The 19,461-nt window shown below is 36.2% G+C and overlaps 1 long non-coding RNA gene across 1 annotated transcript; it reads right to left on the bottom strand.

Annotated features, from left to right (window-relative positions):
• Window positions 1–9,128: 9,128 nt before the first annotated feature.
• LOC145807548 (uncharacterized) lies at window positions 9,129–11,606 on the bottom strand. The gene is made up of 2 exons (XR_014350738.1): window positions 11,119–11,606; window positions 9,129–9,627 (listed from the first exon to the last, which is right to left on the bottom strand). It is a non-coding gene; the product is annotated as an uncharacterized LOC145807548 (long non-coding RNA).
• Between the last annotated feature and the right edge of the window lie 7,855 nt (window positions 11,607–19,461).

The raw sequence follows: 19,461 nt of genomic DNA, 5'->3' as shown, positions 1-19,461 counted from the left end.
ATTTCGTACTCCGAGTGACGGAATGTGTCTCAATTCCCCAGTCACCGACACTCCGGATTATCCGTGATGGAGTTAGGTTTTAGCTGTAGTTTCATGTGCATTCATCCTATATTGAGTTGTGCATTTCGATTCCTCGGCCATCATGCCTCGGTATGCGCGATTGGTGGCACGAGGATCGAGACATGCATATATCTGTGCAAATACATTGCTATGCCCCTTTCCTGCTCTCTGTTGCAGCAAAATCAGGAATCAACAACCTTTTGGAACTTGGCACGCATTTCAAGAACAGGCGTAAACAGAGGCTAATTGGGGCATTCCGGTGGATTTCCGCGCAAGACAACTCGGACATGCATCATCCATCAGAAGCAAGGCAGTCCCTGGCTTGCACGCCAGTTTTATTTGCTTTCTTAGTTAATTCATTAATTAATTAAGATTTTGTAATATTTCGGACTGTAATATTCTTTTATTCGGGACTGTAATATTCGGACTGTATTATTCATTCGGACCCTCTGAGTGAGGGCACAACTGTAATAAGTGTGCGTGAGTGTGATGTATGCCTTCCAACCCCACGTCTTTCTCCCTTTTATTTATCCGCTTTCGATGGTTAGATTAGGGCATGTTTAAATTAGCATACAGTATGACAGCATGTTTGCATCATTCATCTGTATTACATGCACCGGGCTCGGCGCACCATACTAACTGCATCGTACTTTCAATTCCAAATTGAATACGTGGTAGTTGTAGCATTTCATATACCATCTTAGAATAGCCGAGCCTGCCTAAGTTGCATTTTGCATGTGTTGCATTAGGCATTTCTGTATACTTAGGATCATGCATGATTTCTAATATAGTTTCTGTTTTGGCTTGGAGTACCCGGTAAGTTTTATGCTTTAGCATCCTTGCATGCGTGTGAGTGCTGCCATGAATAGCATGCTTACCATGAGGCTATGTGCTTATTTGATATAACTGCCTGAATGCCTGTGGGTGAAGGCTGAGTTACTTAAATTGGAATAAATCATCAAATGTTTTAAACTTACCTGCAGGTAGCAAACCACTTTCAAAAACAAACATGAAATGTTTTGTTCCAATTCGGGCGATCCAGTCTATATTTATATGCTGTGCGCATCACATAGTAACCTAGGCTAATAAACCGGATAAGAACTCACAATGTGTTCAAGAATTGATATCATGCTTAGTAGAGGCCGGTCTATGACCGGGCGAGCGGGGGTGCTCACGAAGTGACCTTCCCCAATCGTACCCAAGTTCCCGAGCCGAGGCAACTTTGGTGATGACGGACACGTGGCCTTTTGGCACTGAGTCAGGGTTTCCTAAATTTCCCAAAATAAAATATTTAGGTGGTGACTCTGTATCTGGCAAAGCAGTCCATGTTTGGCACTACTTTTTTCAAAAATCAGTTTCTCAAAACGATTTGCCGGATTTGGACTCTTTGGTTCAGATTAGGAACCGTGACATTTAAGAGTCCGAGCTGTAGTGACCCCAAATGAACAGAACGAGAGCTAAACCCTCCCGGGGCGTTCGGGGGATGTCTACAGAGGGCAGTGCAAGACGCCCTAGCTCGTACTGAGGGCGGCAGCGGGCATGCTCTCAAGCTTACTAAAGAGTTTTTCCGCTCCGGCCCACCAGAGTTTGTAGGGGAGGCTAAACCGTTGGAGGCAGAGAGTTGGTTGGAGCAAATTACCAAGACTCTTGATATGCTCAGAGTCGAAGAGGAGGAGTTGAGGATTTCTTTGGCGACTTTTCAATTAAAAGGCGATGCGAGTTATTGGTGGAAGTATGCTAAGAATACCGTAGGTAGCACGTGGGTTGCTTTTACCGAGGCCTTTTGGGCCAAGTATTTCCCTCCTTCTGCTCGGGAAAGGTTGAGGGATCAGTTTTTGGAGTTGCGTCAGGATGATACTCTTGTGGCACAGTTTGAGATGCGGTTTACTAGTTTGTCGAGGTTTGCTCCAGAGTTGGTGGCAACAGAGGAGCATCGTTGTTATGAGTTTGAAAGGCGGTTGTGTTTCGACATTCGGGAGAAGGTAGCTGGATCCTTTTGGAAGGATTATTATAATTTAGTCGGGGCAGCGGCCCATGTAGAGGCCATGGTTGTGAGTGATGGTCGGGGTGGGGAAGAGACCATCTCGGTAGGTCTTTCGGTTCTTAAGCGCTCTAGGCTCAGTAAGGGGTGGAGGCGGAAACATGCTCAGTCAGGGGCTAATTCCTTTCCTTTGCCAGGGGTTTCGGACTCATTTGTTGGGGGGTCCGGGGAGGTGCAGGTTTCAGACCAGTCTCAGAATAGGGGGTCTGGTGGTTGTTTTGTTTGTGGTCAGCTGGGCCATGGTAGACGTTTTTGTCCTTTGCGTGTAAATTCTTTGGGTGGTTCAAAACCCAGTCAGACTCAGTTGTACCCGTCCAGTCAAGGGCACTATCGGTACTAGAAACGGGCAGGCCAGGCTTCGGGAGCCTCGCGAGGGGCGACTTATTAGCTAGCCCCGTATTATTACCCTGGAGGGGAAACTTTTGTGTTGTTGACCGGTGATGTATTATATGAATCGTTTTGTTGTTGACCGGCGTACTGTTGGATGCTGAGGCACCATGTTTATGAATCACATATGAATGCATAGTGTTGTTTGTTTAGTCCTCGTGTATTGGGGAGTATGTATGGAATCTCGAATCCTCTTTTTTTTTTTTTCTATTGAGAAGTTGTTAATGGGATCAATAATCCTGATGTTGTTGCATTCTTGGTACCGTATGTTGAAATAGTCTGGTGACGGCCTGTGGGCCTTGTTCACTTTTAGAGATTGGTTGTTGAGATCAAGAACACGTGGGTGAATGTGACTGATGTGATGGTTTCGAGAGTTGTGTAGTATTGATAAGTTATGTGATAATGTTCGAGGGAATGTGAGATTTGTATCTCAGGTTAGCAAGAATAGTATCTATATGTTGATTAGGGAAAACTGAAACTAATCGAACATGCTATGTCATTGCATCTAACGGTTGGAATAATACATCAAGTTTTGTATTGATTGATTGAACTTGTATATGATAATTGCTTATATACATTGTATTGTGTGGGAGGAGATGGGGGATGTACTCCACGGTTTATTGGAAGATGGGGGATGGACCTCTAAACCGGATTTGTTTGATTTGATATAGCACTAAAATGTATATCGCTATCAATTGTGGGGTATAGAAGTGTTTCTATGTTATATTGATACATCACCAAAATGTGTGTCATTTGTGTATTAAGGAGGTATTGTTGATGTGAGATGTGGTCTCTTTTAATTGTTGGCCAGGTTCTAAGCCATGTATATGATTTTAAATTGGTTAAGTAAAGGAAGGTGGAATGAAATTGTAAAATCATGAATTTCTTACGCCTTGTGTGTTGATAGCACTGCTGTTATTTCTATTAACTATCATTATAGAAATGTTATGTTTTGTGTTGGTTTTGGCCTCACTGTGTGAGTGATGGTTGTTGATAGTGTTTTTCTTTGGAAAGAAATGGAAAACAAGATTTTCTTAGTGGTTGGGCCATCTAAAGGCGTTGTTGAGAAATTGATTTAATTTAAAGGTTTTGAGGAATTCCAAATGGATCTTTTGGCAAATAAACTGTGGATGATTCTGTGTTTTTGATAACACCGTATTTGTGAAAAATGTTTACAAAACTTTTGAGTTTTGCATAGAAAATGCAAGGTTTATTTCGGATTGTCAACATTGAAAATTTGGCTATCTTTGAGAAACGTCTCATGAATAAGAAAATGTTTTTCTTATTATTTTCTCAAAAGATTTGCTTTGGTTACCCTTTTATCGGAAATTATGGTTGTTGAGTAGTGACTTAGCTTGAAGCGCTAGTCAGATGTTGGTAAACTGTTTCGGGGAAGGTTTGGTTTTGTTCTAGCTTTTGTGCCTACAGTGTTGTCGTTTGGAACGTGTTTCCTTGGTTAGTCTCTTTCTTGGTAAGAGTGAATCGAAGGTTTGTAGGGAGAATAGTTCCTCTCCTAGTACTCGGGTGTTGGTGTTGTGCGATCAATTGGCCTTGTGTTTTGGCATATCCTTAATTTCGGGGATGAAATTCTTTAAGGGGGGGAGGTTATAGCGATTCCAATTTTCTCTGTTGTTGTTGAACTGTAATCCGGACTCGGTTCCGTAGATTTGTTGTTGTCTTATCCTCATTTCTATCCCTTTACTCTTTGTTTTAGAGTTTTGGGTTGTGTTGGGCGTGTTTCGAACAGGTTGGTTGAGCCTTAGTTCCACTCCTTGTCGCCCAGATTTTTGGTGGTACGCTCGAGCGGGTCTCCTTATGCTCGAGCGGGGTTTTCACAGTTCCAGTATTTCGTGCCTCTGCAAAACTTCTGCAGGTGTGTTTTTCACGCTCGAGCGAGTTTCCTTGAACTCAAGCGGGTTTGTTGGCGCTCGAGCGGGGTGAGCATTATCGGTGAAGATACAGAGATAGGAGAATCTACGCTCGAGCGGACTGGTTTTCGCGCTCGAGCGGGTGTGTTTTGTTCTTGTGTCTTGGAGCTCGAGCAGGCCTTCTTGCGCTCGAGCGGGTCCAGTTTTTGTACTTGACGCTCGAGCATCCTTTTATCCGCTTGAGTGGGAGAGTCGTATATCAGTTGGCAGCTAGGCTATTTTAGATCACTTTTCACTTTTCCTTTTTCTCTCTTACTTTCCCAAAACCGATTTTTGAGAGCTCCTCACTCTAAGACCTAACTTCTCTCTAGGGTTTGATCTAGTAGGAGTGTTTTCCTCACCTTGGGCCTTTGTAAGAAGTGTGTTGATCATTGAGGGCTACATTTTGATCCGAGAAATTTGGTATTTGGAGCACTTCCGAGTTTAGCTCTTCTTCTCCTCGGGTTCTACATTTGAGGTAAGGATTTCCTTGTTCTTTTTCAATACTTCGTCTATAGATAGACATGTGGTAGTTTTGTATTGCATGAAAATCTTATCCACGTTGGATTTGTTTGAAATCATGAGAAGGAACCTAGGGTTGGTTGTTTAAAAATGGTTATTTTATCATTGATAGTTGTTTTGGGCTAATTGGAGTGTAAATTAGCATGTTATAGCTGATAGAAGAAAAAGCCCTAAATTATATTTTGATTTGGTAAATTAAAAGGGAGGGTAGTTAACCTATGTTGTAAATCTCTATTGTTAATGTGAGCTGGGTGAAGGTGTTAATGCCTAAGGGGTTAACTTTGGCTTTGGAATGGTTTTGAAATGAATGTAGTGGACTAATGTGAGTTATGGCTTTATTATCAATGAAATTGGTTTTGTAAAACAAAAGGAATGGAACTGGTTTTGTGGAAACAAAAGGGATGGAGTTAGTTTTGGTGAAAACGAAAGGAAATGGAATTTGTTTTATGAAATGAGAAAAGTATCTTTGATATAAGTATAAAAAATTGGATTGTTGTTTCTTGAGTGTTAAATACACACACGTGGGAGGGTTGTATCTTTAACTACCTTGTTAATGTTATTGTTGGGTTTGTGGTCTCATAGTAATTGAGTCTCTAATAAATGTACTAATACTTGCATCTAGAGGTTTTGTCCTTAGTCATCGGTGGAGGATTACATGGTTGTGTTGAATTGTCGTGTATGCATTATATCATTGTTGAATGAACATCGTATGTGATGAAGTGTTTAGATACATTATATATGTATACTTGCTCGGGAGGAGGTAGTTATGTGTTCATATACTTTAACACATTGCTTGTATCTTGATGGTTTATGCATATGTGTTATACATGTTAGTTATGCCCTGTTATGTTTTGGTTGGTGGTGTTATACCTTGCACTAAGAATCAGAGGTACCGTGACCTTCCAGCTAGCGTTTGGAGAACTGACTGCGCTGAGAATCTAAGGCACCATACCCTTCCAGCTAGCGCCTGGTAAACTGGCATGTTGTTGTGAGAGGTGTATCTTTAGCTTATTACGCATATAGCTAGTAGAGCAAAGTTTTGTTGTTGATGTTTCAGTGTGTTTGGGAATATCATGGATTGTGTTGGTTACGGTTTTGGAGGGCTGAGTTGCCTCATTGGTTTATCTTATGCATATTGGTGAGTTGTTATCTCCCTTTTTATAACGGTGCATGTATAGATTTGATTGTATCGGGAAGAAGCCAAAATGTCTTTTTTTTTTATTTTTTATCTTTTGGAAAGTATGAAGGAGAACGGATATTTTAAAGAGATATATGTTTTGAAAAGGCGTATCTGTGTATGTTTGGAAAATGGAAGAGAGTAGTGGGCTTAGTGAATTTATTTCCTAAGGTATTGTTAATGTTATGAAAGATTGGGAACGGGGGTTAATGAAAAGAAAAGAAAATTGAATCGCCTATGGCGTTGATTGAAATGGTTGTTTTCAAGAAAAGTTCATACTTATGTATATTTTGTATAAACTGTCACATTACTATTCAAGTATGAGATTGGGTATTCATGATCATAGCTATCTGTAAGTTGTTATTGTTGAGGGCCATGTTGAGATCCCTACTGGACTATATGTTCATCCCACGTTGTTGAATCTTTTTCAGGTGTTGAGCTGAATGTGCTACAAGATTTGGATCTTCTTATTTGCAGGCCACGGGGCCTATCTTGTGTTGGCGGAATGCCATATGTGTAAAAGGGTTGCACCCTTCTTCTTGATTCATTAATGATGTAAGCCCAAGGGAAATTTATTTATTACACTCATGTTGTATTTACTTGCATACGAATGAGAGCAATGTTATTCACTTCTACGAGTTGAATATACGAGTTTATTTCTGCATGTTATCTCTGAAATGGAATTAAGTAAATGAAATTGGTAATACCTCGAGTAATAAAAAGTAGGGCGTGACACATGTTCTTCATCTTCTCCATTTTCATGTTCTTCATGTTCCTCAAAGGGAAACCCAGATTTTCCCGACTTCGCTTTTGAATGTGGCCATCGGGACCACACCTCGGCGAGAAGGTGTGGGACCTCGGCCAAGACCTAGTTAGTACCCAGCATGTCTTCTTGACGTGTAAAATAGTGTTTTAACTCCAGCATGTTTTCCCAAGATCATCTGCATGCATGTAGGACTTGCTTTGAGAAGTGCATTCAGTAGACTCTGCCATGTGTTTGTAGGCCTTGGATCCTCGCTTGAAACCCCCACACCCGAAGAACTATGTGAGTGGTATTTTTAATAAAGCTATGTTATCAACGTTTTGATTAGCTTTGCTTTGCCTTGTTTTGAAAAATATTTGATCAAGCATGAATGATTATCCCTATTTTGTATATCAAGTATTATCTTGTTTTGATGACATTCTTGAAAGTCCTTAGTGCCAGGGGACTATAATGCAACTGCACCCTTGTCTTGAAAGTCCTTAGTGCCAGGGGACTATAATGCAACTGCACCCTTGTTTTGCCACCGACGGTCTATGAACAGGTGGGTTTGTTTTATCAGGAATGTCATCACCCCATGTATTATGTAGATGTTATTAAACATCCCAAGAAGATTTGAAAGGCCAAGATTTGATTGATGAACTTGATTTATCCCATGTTTTGAACAAGCTATGATATATGTATTGTTTTGACAAGGACCTCGAGAATCATTCATTTAACCCCTTTATTTCTAATATCATTCACTGAGTACCCAAGCTCACCCTCTATATATATATATGTCGGTGATGAACAAGAAGGCGATGAGGCCTAGATGTGTTGCCGATGTGTTGCCGATATGTTTGCCGACGTGCCTTGGATTCGCATTTTTGTAGCATCTTGAAGATCATGCTTCTTAGCTTATATTTCATGGCGTTTGTATATGTCGGCTTGAGAAGCCTTTTGGTCAAGATGTATGTTGTATTTCTTATTGTTGTATCCAAGTTGTAAAACCATGCTAAGTTGTATGTCCTATCATTTGATCTATGCACAGCTCTTATGGATTACTTATATTTAAATATATTGCTTCCGCACATGTAAGCCCCATATGTAATACTCTGATTGTGTGTGAATTTTTGTAAGTTGGCCTTTGGTAATCTCAGATTACTGGCCATCACGGCACCATTCTACTAGGGGCGGAGTGGGGGCGTGACAATTATTATTGTGGTGTCGCGAACCATTCTATTTAAATTGGTGAAAATAAATTGAATTACTTCTTGATTTCGATTTCGTAAGGCCCGCTTGGCAAAATTATTTTTTTTAGTTTTAGTTATAGTGATTCTTGGGTCCTGAGTAATAAATGAGATATAAATTCAATTTTGAGTTTTATTTTATTAACCCATACTTAATCGTTTTGGTTCATATTTAATTATGTGAATGGTGGGGACCACCTTAAGTCTTTTAAAATTTATTTATATTTTAATCTCAGCTGGAGATTTGTTTTAAATTATTAACTTCCATTCATTTTGGACCCAATTGATTCAATCATTACTCGTTTATATCCATGTATTATTGTTGTTATTGTTATTATTATTTATTTTATAATCTTGAGAGTTACAAATATTTATGGTGTGCACCATCACGCGAAATATATTTTGTGGTGAGAAAATATTATATTCTTTTTGTCATTAATGATATTGAAATATACTTTTAATTGATATATATATATATATGTATAGATAGATATTTGTATTGATTTGAAAAGAAGAAGAAGAAAAAAAAAACAATTTTGAAAGCAACACGTGGGCCTTCTCTCTTTCTCCTCCCTTATTTCCTTTCTTCTTTCACTACAACAAGTTGGGTCTTGAATGATGAATTTTTTTTGTCTCGAAAAAGCTAATTTCGTCACTATAGATATTTGTGAGGAAATATTTTCGTCACCAGTTTCGTCATTGAATGTTTGTCACTAAAAACCACTGTGACGAAAACCAATGAAATTACTTCAGTGACGAAATTTTTTGTCACCAATAAAATAAGATTTTGTTGCCAAAAATTCTCATTTTCGTCACCAAATAATTATTCAGTACCATATTTATAATTTTTGTTGACGAATAAATTTGTCACAAATGTTGATCATTGATGAGGAAATAATTTCGTCACAATAAGACGTAAAGGTGACGAAATTTTTTGTCTCAAAAAATCATACATGGGCGACGAAATATATTTCGTGGCAAAAAGATGTATACGTGACAAAATTTTTAGTCACCAAACAACAAAATCAACAAAACTTTTCATATATAGCTGCGATAAATTTCATCACAAAACTTATTGTTCCATATTTTATAATTCAATTTAAATTATTATTTCACAAATATCCTGCTCATATCTCAATAGCCTTCAAATATACTAACAAATCCACTAGCTATTATACACCACTCTACAAAACAATTCAGTAACCAATTTATATTATAAATCAAAATAAATCCATCATACAAATTTAATAATAATTCATCATACAAATTTTTAGCCTCCAAAGTCCATTTCTTCGTGTAGATAAGCCAAACCACGAGCTGCATCTTGAGCAATTTTTAATCTTGCCATCCATGGTAGAGGAGACGCTACCCGAGCCAACAGATGGTCCTCTAAGCTTTTGTTATGCATGAGCTCATACACCAAAAGCTGCTGAATCCCTCTTTCATGATCTTTTGCACAGTATCCCACTAACTTTACAAGATTTGGGTGCTTGACTACACCCAACAAGTTCATTTCATTGATCCATTCCTTGTGCCCTTGAAAACTAGAACAAAAAATAACACCCATCAGATAACCTTTAAATTTATGGTGGAGATGCTCTCAAAGATCAAACATACAATATAGCACTTTATCAATCCACAGCCAGGAAATGAGATCAGCCCATAAGCAGAGGAACCCATTCTCTGAATCCACTTCCTGCCGGTGACATGAATGGGCCATTGTAATTATCGATTTGATAACTTTGTAACTAAGAAATAACAAAAGCTTTGAAAGATTCAATCACTGCCAACAAAACAAAATGGCAGCAATTGCATGGGCAAGTGCACATTTTTATTTTATTTTTTTAAATGAGAAGAATCAGAGTATATTTAGATTAGGCATAAAAAACATCAATGTCGTAAAACCAAGATAACAAAAAACCCTCATTTGGATGATAGTGCAGACACTAATTTGAAGAAGCTAAAAACCCGAGGGCACATTTGGAACTGAACAACTATTTGGTCACAAGCATACAGTGATCATTTAATGGGCATTGATGATTAACAGAGATATAGCCAAGATGGATCGTGTCTTATCAATTAACATATCATGAAACACCAGAATTATGTATCCACAAAACAATTTCATTTCCATGAAACATCCAAATATGCAAATGTCCCATGCAGAAAAATCTAATCTGGAGGGAAAAAGAAAGCGTGGTCTCATTCAGACTTTCAAACAAATGGCGCAATTTTATGGGACTGATCTCATTTCCTGGCTCAAATCCATTCAAGTTCATAACTAAATTGACATACTTAAAAGCTTGATTTCCTAAGACTAAGTTTGAATCATGATCTTCAATTTTCTACAACATGACAAACATAGAATTACTAAGTCTTTCACGCTAATCCATCACGCTGCATCATGCATGGCGATGGATCCATGAGGTTGGTTTGGAACTGCAAAAGAAAGCAGCAGCTGAGTAATCAAAGACAAGCATATCTAGATTCTAACCAATTATTTAACAAGTTCAATTTACTATGATGAGACAACATTTTTGAAATTTTGGGAAGCAAAGCTCTGATTTGATTAGATTTTTTTGTATTCATTTTTTCTGCACTGGTGCAAGTTAGGATGCAACAGAGCATAGAGTATATTGAAATCTACACAGATGGGATCTACATTAGCATGCAGAACAATATGGAAATTTATAATTACCAAAAAATAAAAAAGTTCGAAAGCTTTTAAGTCACAAAAGCTCCAGAAATGTTCAAATGGGTACAAAGGTTTGCTGCATTTTCTCTACTTCTTGTACTCATGCAAGTTGGAGCGTAGTGGATTGAGGTCTGCCCAGATGGGATTATGCAACACGTAGAACCAAAGTACTTAATAAATAAAATCAACATTAATAATTTGGAAATTCACCGAAGTACTTAAATATTGATTGAACTGAGCATATGTTCACTGTATATGAAGATCAAAAGATTAGAATCATCATGTGACACGCACTGATGGGAAATTGTTAAATAATTGGTATGAAAGCTAGAAGAGAGACCTGATGCAAACATAGCAAGCTTCAAACAAGGTCTCCTAGTTAACTTGCTCCAAGCAAATTGAGTATGTCAATTCATATTCCGAAGCCTTATTATCTGTATCTTATTTTCTCGAGTCTTGAATTGCCTACGAGCCAAATTTGAAGTCAGAAATTATAAACCATCTTGAAAGAGTAAAAAAGACACTGATAAAAAGTAAAAGATGAAAAAACTATAACTAAATTTTGATATCATTGACTTCATCAAGCTATCTCGGAGAATAATTTTGAGGGAGCTAAAATGATGAATTTGATGATGACGTATTGATGAAGATGAGAGTGATTGAGAATTCTGCTCCAAAGAATGATGCTTTGGAAAGTATATCTTTGCAAACCACTTTGTTTTATGGGTTTCTATCGGACAAAGATTGCATAAAATTACTCATTAAATTTAAAAAGAATCAAATGCAGATAAAAGAGTCAACAAGAAAGTTGCTCTGATTTGCATTTGAACAAGCAACAAGAACCCTATCAATTGAGCATTATAGTCCCACCATGATTCATGAGATTTGATCATATCTGGTAATTGAAAAAGTAAATACAAATGTGAAACATCTTAACAGGGCTTGTTAGTCTCACTGTTTCTAAGAAACAACAAAGTCACCAGTAGCAGGTTGCAGAGTTTGCACACATTCTATTTTCCTATTATAATTCATTATGGTGATTTATATGATAACTCTCTTAAATAGGAAGAAATTGCAATTAAAGAAACTTGTTTCCTTATTAGCTGCGCCAAAAACCATTGGCTGAGCCTCCTCATGCACTTAGGACAAACAAATACAATTAACATTATTTAATTAAGCAAAGCATTGTAAAAATTTAGATAATAGCATGCCAATAATCAAATATCCACTTAAACAAGAAAACAATCAAAATAAGAAAGCTGAAAGAAAGATCAGCAGATGGATCTACACAATCACAATTCACATAATACTAGCTAATGGATTTTGAATGCACTAGTTAACAACAAAGCCACTGTTTTAGCAAATGTAATTCAAATGTTGAGCTTATGATCATAAAATTGCTACTGTCTTGCCAACAAGACCAACAAGAAGATAAGCAATACACTCCTAAATAATTGTAATTGACTCAAATGAAAACAAGGTTGAGTAATAGTACTTGTCTACTATCTAAAAAAGATATTTGTCAATGTCCTTATCATCGCTAAATTAAATCACTATTCATGTTAGAACTTACAAGTTCCATGAAGAACCCTCCAACAAACTACATTGGTTTAGTTCCAATAAAATGTGAAAGGCTTGCATGTATGAGATAAAAATCACAAGCATTGGGTGTGCTTGCCTACAAACGAGATGGCCAATTTGCATGTTTAACAAACCAATCGAAAACTCAGTGTATACTCCATTTATGAATCTATCAAACATCCTACTATCCCCTAAATTCTGCTTAAATACATATATGCATTAATCACCTATGGAATTAATTGATTTGGTTTCATCCTCACAACATAGATTTAAGCAAAAGTCTCAATTAAACAACAGTAAAGGAATTGAAGAATTCAGACAAGAACTCACTGTAAATGCCACAATAGCATTGGAAAGAACGAGAAACCCATACTTAGCCATGCCTTTTGATCTTTGTTTTTTAGTAAATCTTCTACAGTTTCCTGTTAATTGCATATAAAGCAAATAGCATGAACGAGTCATTAACTTAACAAGCCTATATTCAAGCACTTTCTATGGAGGTCCTCGGCCAAGAAGTTATTATAAGAAAATTTATTAATATAATCACTTTTAACAATAAGGGGTAAATCCATATAGTTTATTCAATCAACTAACCAATATTAATGTCAATTGAAGTAGACTTATGCAAAGGTGAAAAACTAAACTGCTTTTAGCCAAGTGATATCCATTGAGTGAAAAATACCCAGCAGGAAGGTTTTTGATAGATTGTAATAGGAAAAAGATAATAATCAATACCTTTCTTCAATGACGATTCATGTAACTTAAATATTCCAACTGCATCCCCAAGAGACAATTTGTTACACAAACACATAAAAATAAACTTGTAACCAAGTCCAAAATTTCAAAAAAATTGATTCAGAAAAGTTAGTATGGAGATATGCTTCAAGAGAACTTGAAAAATGGAGTTAAAAATTGTTAAATGTAAGTAAGTTTGCAATCATGGGCATAACGAAATTTTTTTGTGAAAACTTTCATATAACAAAGAACAAATCTTACATTTATGACAAAATTCTAGATGCGAATGTATGAAAATAGCTATGATTCTTTTCCCCCCAGTAAACTTAGGTATTGTTGTGATTTTTTAGAGGTTTGGGTAGAAATTGCTTTAAGGGAAGCTCTGTTTACTAGTACTAAATGCATGTGTTACACACACAAACGCATACAAAAAAAGAGTATAACCTCTACCTTTTCAAATATCCCTTCACCAATATAATCACCAAAGCTTTGGGTACAAGTCAATCATCAGAAGTAGAAGAAACAACCAAGCTAGTGTGGATCAAGTATGTACCTCCAAAAGTCCAACTTTTTTGGTTGGTTAGCATGGAAAAACAGAGTTAAGAATGGTGATTATCTTCAAAGGATAGGTGTTCTTCAAGGCAATGTCCTAATCCTTTGTGTTTTTTGTAAAAATGAAGATGAGTCTGTGAACCATGTACTGTTGCATTGTCTCTTTGCTTAGAGAGTATGGGCTACAATGTTAAATTGGTGGGATGTACATGAGGCTTTGCCAGGTACAATTGAAAGTCTATTCCATTGGTGGGAGGGAGGTAGGTTTCGTGAAAAAGGAGAGGAAAATTTGGAGGGCTGTACCATTGGCTGTTTCGTGGTCTTTATGGAAGATGAGAAATGAGTGTGTGTTTAATGCTTCTATCCCCAATTTGGTTGAATTGTGTGAGTTGATGAAGATTAAAATTGCTCTTTGGTTGAAGTCAGATTACAAGGAGGTTGTGTAAAAGAAAAGGAAGTAGAATAGAATGTATGTTGTGTGTGTACTCGTAGAAAAAAGAAAATAAGAAAAAAGAGGTTCTTTATATATTCATTAATAATTTAAATCATTGAATCAACTTGGAAAACAATCCCAAATCCTTACTCAAATCCATAATCCTTGAAAAATTAACCAAAAAATTAAGCGCATGTATTAGAGTTGTTTTAAAAGTGGCCTATATGACAGTAAGTTTGAGTTTGATTTGAACTAAACATTTATATTCTTTATCAGCCTAAAAAAAACAGGATCAAAATGTCCAAATATGTAGCCATCTAAAGCTTGGGGATGATCCTAGATATATTTGGGTTTTTCAAAAGGAGTGTGCTGGACCTATTTCTTTGTTGAAAGGAGAGAGTAGTAGGCAAGCAGAGGAAAAGGGCTTGGCTATTGGCACCTTGTTATGTTTGATGTGGCTTATGTGAGGCAAGTGTAATTGACAACCTTTGTTGGGTGGAACAACCTCTCTTTAAATGAGAGAGTAAGTTTTTGCCTCTCCTATAGTTGGTTTTAGGGAATTGTGGAACCAATCAATTATGAATTTTGCAGACACTTTCGAGGGACGTGATATTAAATAGGAGATCTTTGTCAAAAAGAAAAAAGAAAGACCCACTTCTGGTGCTGTATATAGTGTATGAAATGAAAGTGAAATAGACAAACATTAGGAGCAGTTAAATAGAACTACAACTTTAGTAATGAGAAAAAATCAATGTTAAATTAGTATTGGAGTTAATATTAAGAATCGAAAGAAAATTTTGTGTAATTAAAACCACAATCCATTTCGTTTGTTCAATATATATCTTCAACTTGAAATTCAAAAACCCTAAATCATTTCACAGAATAAATCATCTCATCTATCACACCAATAATTAATTCAAAAAACCCTAAATCTAGAACAAAAATCAAAACTAATGTATTCATTTCACAAAAATAAAAATCTTACAACATCAACAACAAAAAAAAAAAACCGTAGCTCTAGAGTGAAATAGGAAAATAAAAGGAGGGAGAGAGAGAGAGAGAGAGACCTGAACGTCGATGGGAGCCGAGGAGACAGTGAGCTACGGTGACTGACTGACGGCGAGCAACGCTGACTGACTGACGATGAGTGACTATGAGAGAGGGGGGGAGAGCAAGACTCTGTTTGGTGTATGTACCTATGATACAAATAAATAAAAAATTAATAATACTAAAATTAAACTAAACCCAAATTGGAAAATATATTATTAATTTAATTTTAGTATTATTAATTAAAATTCAAGAAAAATTTTGAGTTAATTGAAATGGAGAGCAAGACTTCATATGTACCTATTTTGTGCATTTTAAAAATTTTGAAAATATATTGGCATTTTTTGTTTTTTCAAAAAATGCCATTAGATAGCTTGGAAAATTTTTGGCTTAGTGACATTTCTCAAAATGCTATAAAATATTTGTTTATGACACTTTTCACCTAATACCATAAAAAGTAACTTGCACCCACCTAGTTTTATGACATCTGTTGATAAATGTCACTAAAATAATTTCTTGTGTCAGATAAAATTGATGTGACATTTTTTTTTATTGAAATGACACTAGAGCCTTATATGTTTATGATTCTGTAGCATTTTTCTAAAACATGTCACCAAATATTATTTTTGTGACATTTTTTAAAAACATGCCACTAGTATAGTGCCATTAAAGTGTGTTTTTGTTGTAGTGTATATTTTTCATCAAAATTTTGGCCCCATCCAAAAAATTTAGAGAGAAAACCTTTGGTGACGAAATTTAATTTTTCGTCACCTAAAATGAAGTATTTATTGACGAAAATAAATTTCGTCACCTATTATTTTTACTTTTTTATTATGTGACAAAATTATGTAATTCGTCATAGATTATTTTTATTTAGTAACGAAATTTATTTTCTTCACTACTTTTTGTCACAATAGGTTACTTAGAAAACTAATTAACTTGTGTTTTGTTTTGAGAGAGAGAGAAAGAGGGGAGAGGAAAATTGATAAAAAAAGGGGGGGGGGGGAGGGGGAGTTAGCAGTATATTTTTTTTCATTACTGCCCAATATGTCAAAATTTTCCCTCCAAAATTAGTGACAAAATAATTTCCTCACTAAAAAGTCTCAAAATATTAAAAATTATTAGTGACAAAAATATATTTCTCACCAAATGGTCTTAAAATATTTAAAATCAAGTTTTTCAAAATATATATATGTGAAATTATTGGTGACGAAAATATATTCCTCACTAATAATTTTATAATTGGTGACAGATTTTTTCTCATCTCAAAATTTTGGCGCCACACAAAAAAAAAAAAAAATTAGCGGGAAAACCTTCGGTGATGAAACTTAATTTTTCCTCACCTAAAAAGAAGTATTTATTGACGAAAATAAATTTCGTCACCTATTATTTTTATTTTTTTATTATATGTGACAAAAGTTTATAATTCGTCACGGATTATTCTTATTTAGTGACGAAATTTATTTTCTTCATTGCTTTTCATCATTATAGGTTACTTTTGTCGTAGATTTCTTCTTAGCAGGCAAAACACTTTCCCTATTTTTCTTCTTTCTCTCTCTTTGGTCTCTCTTTCTCGGCTCTCGATTCTCTCTCTCTAAATTTTTTTTTTGGTTACATTTATCATATAAAATCTTTGATCTACCAAAATCTCTTAGGTTTTAGACCATAGTTCTTAAGATCAAAGTGAAGAGCTTGGTGAGAACAACGTTTTGACCAGTGGAGATCGAAATCCAACAAAGTCGAAAATTGGGGTTTTTGCTTGTTTCCTCTTCTAGCTTGAGATAGGGATTTTTCCTACACTTCTTTATGCACTTTTACTTGATTATATGGAGTTTAGAGTTGTATATAATTTAATTAAAATTTTTGGAAAATTTGTGATTTATTTGTTTAAAAAAGAAATTTTGAGAAAAATAAAGAGTTGATGCCCAAATTGCGAAAGTGTAAACTTGGAATATGTTTGTAAGGTTATGAAAGAGCTATGTTTTAAATTTGAACAAAAACATACTTCGACTCAATCGGTTTTGAAATTTTTACCGATTTGCGATCAAAAAAGTATTTTTAAAGAAAACAAAGGAATTGCGTTTAACTTTTGGGGCTTTTGATCAAAATAGGATGTCATAGTTGAATAATGCTTGGAGAATGAGTTTGGAAAGAAAATGATGTTTTCTTGGGCATTAACGATATTATTTTGCTTAATGTATCTGGTGAAATAAAGCCGACACAGTTAAGAATGGACCTTGAAAAGTTACTGGACGTGATTATGATATAAAAACTAGTGTAGTTGTTCATATTTGATGAGATGTGGAATAGATTGTATTTATTAGAATTTTTTTTGAAATTTAATTGTTTAACTATTTGCTTAGAAATATCTGTTTTGGGCTATCGGTAGAGGATAGCCATGATTGTTGTAGAAATGCATGAGACTTAGGTAAATTGAACCGCATTCCTCATTTGTTGTATTGGACATTGCATTACATTCATTTCATTGGAAATGTATTTGTTTTTTTCAAAAATGTTTGGAAATATATCTGTTTGCGAAAAGATGAATACTTGGTAAATCTGGGTAGGGGGTGTAGAATCATGCGGTTAGGTGTTGAGCCTTCTAGTTTATTGGTAAAAATGACAGTGGTAATGCATTAGGGCCTACTTGCAGACACTCACCTAGAGATTCATAGAGCTTGTATTCATGTAATAGATATAGTTTAAAATGGAAAGGGTTTTATATCTGTTGCTGCATTTCAGCATTGCATACTTTATAAAAAGAGAGATAATTTGTTTTATCATGAGCATGGCATGAGCATACTCCTCTTTAGTCTTGTCATGGTTCATATGTTGTGTAGTATATCTTTACTGGGCTGTAGCTCACCCTATAAGGGAAACCATTTCAGGTATAGGTGCTATGCCTCTGCCAAGGCATTGACTTAGGAGGACTCGGAGCTGAGGCTTCATTTTTATTTTATTGTTATTGGTTGAATGTAAGCCAGGGCTGTATTTGCATTGAGTTGAAACTCCATTTTGTGTTACCAAGAATGTTCTTGGATAATTTTGTAAGTTGTAGGGCACTTATTATCTGGTTGGTTTCCATTTCATACTTGTTGTAAAATGTATGCTTGGGATTGGAACTGGGGCATTGAGATGTGAATAGCATATATTTGGCATTTGGGATTTAATGGAAATGGATGTATGGAATAGTTAGCTATATATATGTGTTTGTCTATTAGGTGGGTTTTGCAACATAAATAGATATACCCTGCCTAATTTTTGGGGCATTACAACTTGGTATCAGAGCTACCGGGTTTGAATACTTGGGGCTCGTGGGAAGTGGTTTTTACCACAGTGGGTTCATTTCGCTAGTGAGAAATGTTGCATATCTTATGTGCTATGTGATAACATGTTTATGTGACTATGTGGGTATAGGGTTAAACTTTTGAGATGTGATTTGCATCCATGAAATTGTTTGAGGTCCTTTTTGAAAAGCACTTGATTAATGCTATTTCTATTTGGAAGTTGTAGACGTCCCCCGAACGCCCCGGGAGGGTTAGTCCCGTTCTGTTCATTTAGGGTCACTACAGCTCGGACTCTCAAAATGTCACGGTTCTAAGTCTGAACTAAAGAGTCCAAATCCGGCAAATCGTTTTAGGAAAACTGATTTTTGAAAGAAGTGCCAAACATGGACTGCTTTGCCAGATACAGAGTCGCCACCTAAATATTTTATTTTGGGAAATTTAGGAAACCCTGACTCGGTGCCAAAAGGCCACGTGTCCGTCATCACCAAAGTTGCCTCGGCTCGGGAACTTGGGTACGATTGGGGAAGGTCACTTCGTGAGCACCCCTACTCGCCCGGTCATAGACCGGCCTCTACTAACCATGATATCGATTTTTGAAAACATTGCGAATTCTTATTCCGGTTTATTAGCCTAGGTTACTATGTGATGCTCACAGCATATAAGTATAGACCGGGTCGCCCGAATTGGAACAAAACATTTCATGCTTGCCTTTTAAAGGAAGTTTTGCTACCCGCAGGTAGGCTTTAAACATTTTGATGATTTATTCCAATCCAGATAACCCAACCTTCATCCACAGGCATTCAGGCAGTTATATCAGATAAGCACATAGCCTCATGGTAAACATGCTATTCATGGCAACACTCACACGCATGCAAGGATGCTAAAGCATAAAGCTTACCGGGTACTCCAAGCCAAAACAGAGAATTACATTAGAAATCATGCATAAATCCTAAGTATACAGAAATGCCTAATGCAACACATACAAAAATGCAACTATGGCAGGCTCGGCTATTCTAAGATGGTATAGGAAATGCTACAACTACCATGT

Source organism: Camellia sinensis, chromosome 14, assembly GCF_055761805.1.
Source record: "Camellia sinensis isolate YWXY chromosome 14, ASM5576180v1, whole genome shotgun sequence".
Classification (NCBI taxonomy): Eukaryota; Viridiplantae; Streptophyta; class Magnoliopsida; order Ericales; family Theaceae; genus Camellia; species Camellia sinensis.
The sequence above is the reverse complement of the archived record's forward strand: the minus strand, read 5'-3'. Positions and strand labels throughout refer to the sequence as shown.